This window comes from Chrysochloris asiatica, unplaced genomic scaffold (assembly GCF_000296735.1).
Source record: "Chrysochloris asiatica unplaced genomic scaffold, ChrAsi1.0 scaffold00187, whole genome shotgun sequence".
NCBI classification, from domain to species: domain Eukaryota; kingdom Metazoa; phylum Chordata; class Mammalia; order Afrosoricida; family Chrysochloridae; genus Chrysochloris; species Chrysochloris asiatica.
The window spans coordinates 1935496-1944901 of record NW_006408705.1 but is presented as its reverse complement, the minus strand read 5'-3'; positions in this window follow the sequence as shown (position 1 = coordinate 1944901).

Below are 9406 nucleotides of genomic sequence, written 5' to 3'. Positions count from 1 at the left end.
ATAGTTGTTGTTGATATGAATACAAATTCAATAGTTTCTATATGAAGTACTCAGTACATTTTAGTTCCTCCTCTGACCATCTCAAGAAGTGTACACAGTTTCTTAAAAGCCACCAAGATTTCTCTGCACCTGTTGTCATGGTAACGGCAGCATCAGGACCATGGTGGTTGCATGTACCTGTGGACTGCGTGCTGTAAGTCAGGCTGGCCTGTTGTTGTCCTCCTGATCAAGGAAGCTTGGGGATATGGAGGCAGATGAATGTGAAGAAGCTCTTTAAACAAGAGCATAATTCTTTTCTGATAAAAAGAATAAAGCCACTCTTTTATCTCTCCTTCCTCGCCCTCACCTGTTACCCACTGATGCTCTTCCCATTGCTGTTCTCCTTTACGCCACAGCCTCCTTCCTGACACTGATCTCTAAAACCTCTCCTGAATAATATTCAAAGCTGCTTCTGGTCTGCTGTTGGCATCAGCCAATTAGCCCTCATTGTAAGGTTGTAATAAGCTTCCCAGAGAAGTGGCACAATTGTTGTGTGCTTTTATGCAGTGCTGCTTCCTACCATTATAAGGAAAATGTAACAATGCCTCCCTCACGCCCAGCTGAAAGCAGCCTCGGTTTGAAAAGCTTTCAGATGGCCATCTGCCATCCCCTCAGCCAAATACAAGATCAGACACGAGGCCTTGCATTAGTTAGCACTACAAGTAAAAGGTATCAAGGGCCTGTATTCCTTTTCATCTCATCCTCCATTATAATATGGGCTAAAGAAGGAAATCGACTTGTAGCTACCCAGCTGAGAGAAACATTGAGGCATGACATGAGCGTTGCTACTGGAAAGGGAGCCGGCCTTTCTTTCCTGATGGTGAGTGGGAGCCAGTGCCTGCGCCACTCTTCCAAGTGTCTGCAGCACGGCTGGCTGTTCATGGCTTTGCTGGGGTACACTGGGCATCTTTTGAAAAGATGATGCAGATGAGATTCCCAGGACAGAGGGATCATAAACCAATACACAGGGAAGCGTCAAATATCTGCAGCATATGTGTGCTTATCAGAAACAGTGGAAGCTGTCCCTAGATCATCTCTATTTACTCTCTCCCGTGAATCTGGTCATGAAAATCTAACCAATGATTCCATCATCCTTACCCACTGTTGTTAGCTCTGACTCTTAGCAACCCCACAGGGTAGAGTAGAACTGCACCTTAGGGTTTCCAAAGCTATAGATATTGATGGAAGCCGACTTCCATAGCAGATGGGAGGGTTTGATCATTTGGTTAACAGTCCAGTACTAAATCACCGTGTCACCAGGATTCCATGGCTTCTTTCTAGCATCTTTGTTGTTGGTTCCAACTCATAGCCACCCTGTATAGGGTTTCCATCATCTCTTTTTAGTATGGTGGACTCGAAGGTACTTCATAACAGCAAGTGGGATGGACATGTTATTTGTAGTGGATTTGAACAAGTATAATCATTTAGCCAGCAATGGGAGAAAGTTTCTGCAAATCTTAATTGGCATTTGGGATCCATGTAAGCATAGATAATGACAGTGGCAGAGTGAAATGCTTTGCTCCTGTAAGCTGAAGATAATATGGACAGTGGCATTAAGAATACCTCCCCTGGCCCAGCAAAATGCCTTAGAGACTTAGCATAAGAGATTCAGTAAGAAAAAGGAGATTAACTCAGAAGCTCAGTAGCTTCTGAGAGTGGTATGGCTCTGGGGTCACTAACGTATTGCCAGAAATTGTAAGTGCTCTTTCTGCGAAAAAAAAAAAAAAAATCTTCAATCAGAGGAAATCCACTTAACTGAAATAAATGATCTAGTCTAATGCAAAAAAAAAAAAAATAGTTTTAATAAACAAGCTTAAGAAATGGAATGCTAGAGCAGTATCTAAATGTTTTCAGTACATCAGAGAGTGTTCTCTAATTTTCTCATCAAAGGATAAGTATTAATATTTTGACTCTTGCTTTAAAAGACAAAACCATCCGTCAGTTGCCTTGCATCCGCAATGTGTTTTACCTTCTTCTTCGTTTTTTCATTGCATTGACCAAAAAAAAAAAAGTCAAGGGGGATTTTTCCTGTTACATTCACATTAAATCTTTCATAGTTGGATATTCTCCTTGCCACCCCACCCCTGAGGAAAATACAGTACAGATCTCCTAAATCAAGGATGTTTTATTTACCTGAACTTATAGAGTCCTGGTGTGGCGCTGTGGTTTAATGTGCCAGGCTGCAAAGCCATTTGAACTGCAAGGTCAGCTGTTCAAGCTCACCAGCAGCTCCTTGGAGACCCTATACAGGGGCACTATGGGTCAGAACTGATTTGATGGCACTTAACAACAACAGTGGGCTAATGGGAATGCTGACCATTCCCATGTGCTGTTCCTGTTAAGAGGGGGAACAAGTGGCACACACAGCTTCGAGATCATGATAAGGGACCTTCATCACATAAAGGTTCCAACTGGAATGGGTTAGCCCTTCATAGCCTTCTCCTCAAGGGCCTCCTACCTGCCTGGTTTGTTCAGAATTTGAAGATCAGAATCTAATTTCCATAAAGACCCTTGAGATTTACTCAGCCTTCAAAGGGAGCATGGGGTACAGACAGAAGGAGGAACATCATCCCTAAGAAAAGAGTAAACTAGATGACCCACCTTTGGTTGGGCTCCCTAATCTTAGAAATGAACATTTTAAATGGTCCAAAAGCTCTGAGTGACCTTAATGGAAATATGTATGTACACCAAACATGGAGTCTTGTTGTGATGCTTTTGGATAAGCACTGGTCTGATCACCACAAGATTGGTGGTTCAAACACACCTTGAAAACCCTTTACAGGGAAGCTATGAGTCAGAACTGACTCAACAGTACTTAATAATACCACCACGAAACACATTATTATAAAAACGGCTCCAAAAAGACCCATTTTGCTTTCACAGGTAGATTTTAGTCTTCATTTTCCATCCTCAGTATTGGAAACAAAGAACTTAGTGGCAGCCCACATGAATGGTCCAGAGAATAGTGAGCCTTCCTGGCCACTGTTCTAGCAGACTGACCTGGATCTTCCCTCCACAAGCCTTCTTGGGATGCACACAACCACCAACCAGCTCTTTTCAGCCCTTCCCCACTGTCTTCCCCATTCAATCATTGTTCCCTTGTTTCTCCACACACAAGTTTCATTGTCGGCTTTATGATTTTGGCTCAGAGAGTACTTGGCATTGGACATGCATGATTCTGTCATAGCCAGTCGATCGACACCAGTGAAAGCCATTTGAAAAACTTGTATTTTTTTAAATGCATTCATCTTTTCTTATTCCTCCTGGGACTCTTCACTACCATCTTCTAGGAGACAAATCGCTTTACTGTTTTTTGATCATTCATGTGAATATCCTGCTTTCAGTTTCATTTTTGGTTGCAAGATTAGTGGGGTTTTCTAAGTTTATGATACCTAATCAGAAAACTTCATTGATAAAAACGTTTAGACTTTCCAATAATGTTTCTTGTCATCTTTGAGATTTTAAATGGAGTTGAGCTATGTGCCATTACAATGTTCTTCAGTGTATATAATGGATTTCTGTGTTTTCCGGTATGAGCTCTATACACTAGTATAAAAATTGAACTGTAAGTTTAAAATAAATTATTGATTGTAATTTGGGAGTTCTTGGGTGGTGAAAATGGTTAACATGTTTGGCTACTAACTGCAAGGTTAAAGGTTCAAGTCCACCTTTAACTTCAGAACAAAGGTCTGGCAATCTGTGTCTAAAAAATCAGTTATTGAAATCTCAGTGGAACACAATTCTACTCTGATAAGAGTTGAAATTGACCTCAAGGCAACTGTTTGGTTTTGTTGTTTTTGGTTGGCAGTGACTATTGATCCCAAAGTATTCAAGTTCTCAGTTAATGTCTCTCTGTGAAGTGCTAAATGTTGATCCAGCACACAATTACCTTGGGAGAGACTATATTTCAAGGAATTCTGCAAAGAACATTTGCAGGATGCTTTTTTACTAGCACAAAATGACTACTCCTTTATTTGTCCATTTTGTAAGCTAGGGTATTATCTTTCTTCCGTAATGTGGAGCCATCTGACCATGAAAGGAATTAGGCAAATTCTTTTTTAAAACAGCAAACTCTGCATATAACATTCCTGCCATTTTCCAATGATTACACCTCTAAGATTTTTTTCCTCTCCCTCTCTCATGCATGCTTTTTAGGGAAGCAGAAAAACTAAAGCAGGTGTTGTAGAGAGATGATTAATCAGTTGTCACTAGTTTTCTTTTTGGTTCTCAATTCTGACGACGATTAGAAAATTGTTTTTTTATAAATCGTACTTAACTCTTTGATTACTTGATACTATCTGAAAAATAACTCATCCCGCATCACAATAATACAACTAAGTGACTCACAAAATTGAAAATTGCTCAATAAAGTAAACATTTAGAGCCCACATTTTGCTATTAAAGTATCTCTTAAGCCAATTTCACTGCATGCATTCCAATTCATGGCAACCCCTTCTGTGTCCAAATACAATTGTGCTTCAGGATTTTCAATGACTTATTTTTTGGGAAAGAGGTCACCAGATGTTTGTTTTGAGGTACTTCTGGGTGGCCTTGAACCTCCCATCATTAGAGTCATGCAAGCAGTTAATTACTCAGCTGCTAACCAAAAGGTTGGAGGTTCAAGTCCATTCAGAGGCACCTCAGAAGAAAGGTGCGGTGATCTACCTAAAAAACATCAGCCATCTAGTTTTAAAACATGTGTGGAATAGCCAAGAATTGGAATCAATTTGGTGGCAACTGGATTATTTAAGTATCTCTTATATAAATATTGATAATGGTAATGATAAATATTTATTGAGAATTTATTACATGCCAGGCAATGTAGTAAGGACTTCATATTCAAAATCACATTAAATTCTCATAAAAGTCATGCAGTAGATATTGTTATCCCTGTTTTTCACATTGAAAACTGGTCCTTAGAAAGGTTTAGCAACTTGTACAAAGTAGAGATGGGACTGCAGCCCAGTTCTGAACAATGTCAAAGCCTTTGTCAAACGACCATGCATTGGCATAGAAATTACCAGATAGATAACAAAACTGCATTGCACTGACTAGGCAGAAGCAATAAGGTGCCTGCATTGCAGGTATTGAATACTAAAATATGGATGTCTGGTTTTGTTATGAGGTCAGTGTTTCAAAAATGCAATCATAGAATCAGAGGGCAAGAAGAGCCCTAGAGACTCACTAACAATATTGGAATGTGCTCAGACAAGAAAGGTAGTATATGAAATTGCATCTATATTATGCTTACACCCATGTAAAAACACTTTATGTATATGGACTGGGATAGGAAGGGAACTTGGAAAATGTACATATTAGTGCTAAGGGATTATTAATTACTACATTTTTATATTGCTATAGTTATGAAATAATTTTTCCTAAAATATAAGATTAACCTTAGAGTTGCTCTAATATATGAGAGTGGTGGTGGTAGTGTGCTGTGGAGACAGTTCTGACTCATAGCGGCCCTGCATAGGGTTTCCAAGGCTGTAAATCTTTATAGGAACAGAAAGTCTCATCTTTCTCCTGTGGAACAGCTGGTAATTTCAAACTGCTGACTTTGAGGTTAGCAGCCCAACTCCTAACCACTACACTACCAGAGATCCTTAATATATACGAAAGTAAGGCATTCATTTTATTGTGGGTGCAGATTTTGAGAAGCTGGTGAAAATACCGATGCTTGGATTATGGACATCTGTCAATACCAGTGGACTCCTGGTGTGTCACTGTACGATCAGCATGGGACTGCAAACCATAAAGTCAGCAGTTCAAACCTACCAGCTGCTCCTTGGAAACACTATATAGGGTTGCTATGAGTTGGAACTGACTTGATGGCACTTAACAACAACAATAGTGCTGCCAAATCAGTTCTGACTCATAATGACCCTGCATAAGGTTTCTGAGGAGTGACTGGTGGATTTGAACTGCTGACCACTGCAGTTCAAATTGAATTTGCAGTCCAGTGCATAATCCTGCAGCACAGCTCCAGGAAGAGCTCATTATAAATGTTGCCCTTTAACATACTCACGTCTTATTCTATTGTATTTTGAAACTATCTTAAACAACAGAAAATTAGCAAGTACCCTAAAAAGAACTTCCCTCTTCCCTTGAATCATTTCAGGGTAAATTGACAACCTGATACTCCATTAACCCTGGAAACTTCAGTTTGTATTTCTACAAACAAGGACTCTCTCTTTCATAACTGTAGTATAAACAGCAAAATCAGGGGAAAAGCATTCATACAATTGCTGCCACTGACTCCTGGGAGTCTGTTTGAGTTTTACCCACTGTCTTCATAGTACCCTTATAGCAAAAAGAAGACAGGTCAGAATTACATATGACAGTTTATTCTCATGTCTCTTTAAGACAGTCGATGTCAAGTTGATTCCATCTCATGACGACCCATGTGTGTCAGAGTAGAATCATGCTTTAGAGGGGTTTCAGTGACTGATTTCTTAGTAAGTAGATGATCGCCAGAACTTTTTTCTTAGGAACCTCTTCATAGACTCTTCTTTTCCCCTTCTCCTCTTCTATAAGGATCTACTAAACAAAATATATGAGTAAATTTGAACTTTGGATTATAGTTTAGCTATAATCCACACGCAGTTCTTGCTTGTTTTGTCTGAACTATTATTGTTGTTGTTGTTACCTCCATTGTGTTACTACCTCAATTCCCACCACTTGTCAGTCAGTTTGTTATGCTGTGGTTGTGGCTTGCTTGTGGTTGTGATGCTGGAAACTATGCCACCGGTATTTCAAATATCAGCAGGGTGACCCATGGTGGACAGGTTTCAGCGGAGCTTCCAGACTAAAATAGACTAGGAAGAAGGAGGGGAAGACTACTTCTGAATGGTTGGCCACTGAAAACCTTAGGAATAGTAGCCCAACATTGTCAGATATGGTGCTGGAAGAGGAATTCCTCAGGTTGGAAGGCACTCAAAATACAACTGGGGAAGAGCTGCCACCTCAAAGTAGAATTAACCATAATGATGTGAATGGAGCAAAGCTTTCAGAACATTCATTTGCTGATTGGGGCACAATCAAAATGAGAAGAAACAGCTGGAACACATAAAGATCATTACCTTAGGCAATAGTAGTTGAAAGGGACTAGTATTGACCATTGTGAATCTGACAATCATATATTTTACTATGCCGAGATGATAAATCAGTAAAGAATGGGGTTGCATTTATCGTCAAAAAGAATATCTCAGGATCTATCTTGAAGTACAATATTGTCTATGATAGGACAACATCCATACATCCACAAGGAATACCAGTTAATAGCACCATTATTCAAAGTATTCTAGAACACTTAATTGTGTTCATGAGGAACCTGTACATAGACCAAGAGGTAGTTACTAGAACAAAACAGTTGATACTGAATGGTCTAAAATCAGGAAAGGTGTGTGCTAGGGTTGTAGCCTTTTACCATACATATTCAGTCTGTATGCTGATCAAGTAATAAGGGAAACTGGGTTATCTGAAGAAGAATGTGTCATCAGGACTGAAGGAAAACTCATTAACAACCTGAGACATGAAAATGACGAAAAACCTTCCTTACTATAAGTAAAGAGGAATTTAAATACTTAAACTTAATCAAAGACTACAGCCTTCAGTATGAATTGTACCTCAGTAGAAAGAAAACAAAAATCCTCCCAAATAGACCAATAAAAAACAATATGATAAATGAAGAAAATATTGAAGTTGTTCCAAGAATTCATTTTGCTTGGATCCACAAGCAATACTCATAAAGACAGCAGACAAGAAATTAAATGATGTATTGCATTAGGCAAATCTGCTGCACAAGACCTCTTTAAAGTGTTCAAGAGCAAAGATGTCAGTTTGAGGACTAAGGAGTGCCTGACCCAAGCCATGGTATTTTCAATAACCTCATATGCATGTGGAAGTTCAACAATGAATAAGGAAGACTGGGGAAGAAGACATGCATTCGAGCTATAGTGTCGGAGAAGAATATTAAAAGTACCATGAACTGGCAGAAGAACAAACAAATCTGTCTTGGAAGAAGTATAGCCAGAGTGATCCTTAGAAGCCAAGATGACAAAACATCTCTTACACTTCAGACAAGTAATCAGAAGGGACCAGTCCCTGGAGAAGGACATTATGTGTGGTAAAATGGAGGGTCAATGAAGAAAGGAAGACCCCCAAAGAGATATACTGACACAGTGAAAAGGGCTCAAATATAACTATTGTGAGGATGGCACCGGACCAGGCAGTGTTTTGTTCTGTTGTGCATCTGGTTGCTATGAATCAGAACTGACTCCATGGTTCCTAATAACAACAATAATCTCCATTTTAATAATCCTCTCCAGAAAAGTTGATAAAGTACAAATATTTAAGGGTACAAAAACTCAAGAAAGGACTTCTGGGTAGCAAATCTATAGAAACATATATCAACTTGGTAATATGAAAGTTCTGGTTAATTTCCAGGCCCTGAGGGCTGAAAATGTGATGATTAATCCTTGTAGTCCCCTTTCTCTAACTCCACTTACCCACAGGACTCTCCCAGTGAAATATATCCATGTGGCGAGTCTGTCCTAAATGACAGGGATTGTAAAGCAGAGAACAGGCACTAATCCTATACCTGAAATGGGAAGAACTTGCTGCCTCCAGGAAATGTTTATGGAATTCTGGGAAATCTCTGCTTTTTACATAATGCTACAATGTTAACAACCTACAAAGTCTAAATTCTGAAGTCACAAATTTAAGAAGCCAGAGTTACTAATGGAATGGGAATTTCCTTCTGGGAAAATTCCTTATTGAGGGGGCAAAATACAAAAAAGGCACAAAAACTAACAAAACGATGACCTGTTCAAGCTATTGAGAACAAGAAGAATTAAAGTCAAGGTTCTGTAATACTGAATGGGCTGGGAATTCAGAGCATAGAATCTGCTCCGCTAAGATTAGAACTTTGAACTAGCACTTCCTTGGTTTTATGTGTAGTTTTATGGGTAGTTTGGATGGCCAGGAGATGAAAAGGGTCAATAAGCTGAACAAATTTTATGCAATTTCCCAGGGCACTTTTTTGCTTAATAGCTGTAGCCTTTTCACTTGGGTTTCCTTGAATAAACCACGGAAGACCGAAAAGAATTTGAGTGAATCGTTCCTCAATTATCCCAAGGACGGTACATAACTAGTACCATTCTTGATTCGACAGGAGAATTAATTCACTGCATCCTTAAGAGTTTGGGAAGAGCTAGAAGCTCTATAGTCTATCCCAAGGAAAATGTGTCAACATAGCAAGACCATTTATGTAGAATCTGAGTAAACAAATCATACTTGAAATTCCTTTTTTAAAAAACAAACTCTTCCCACTCCTTTATCCTCCATAGTTAACTTAATAGTAGTG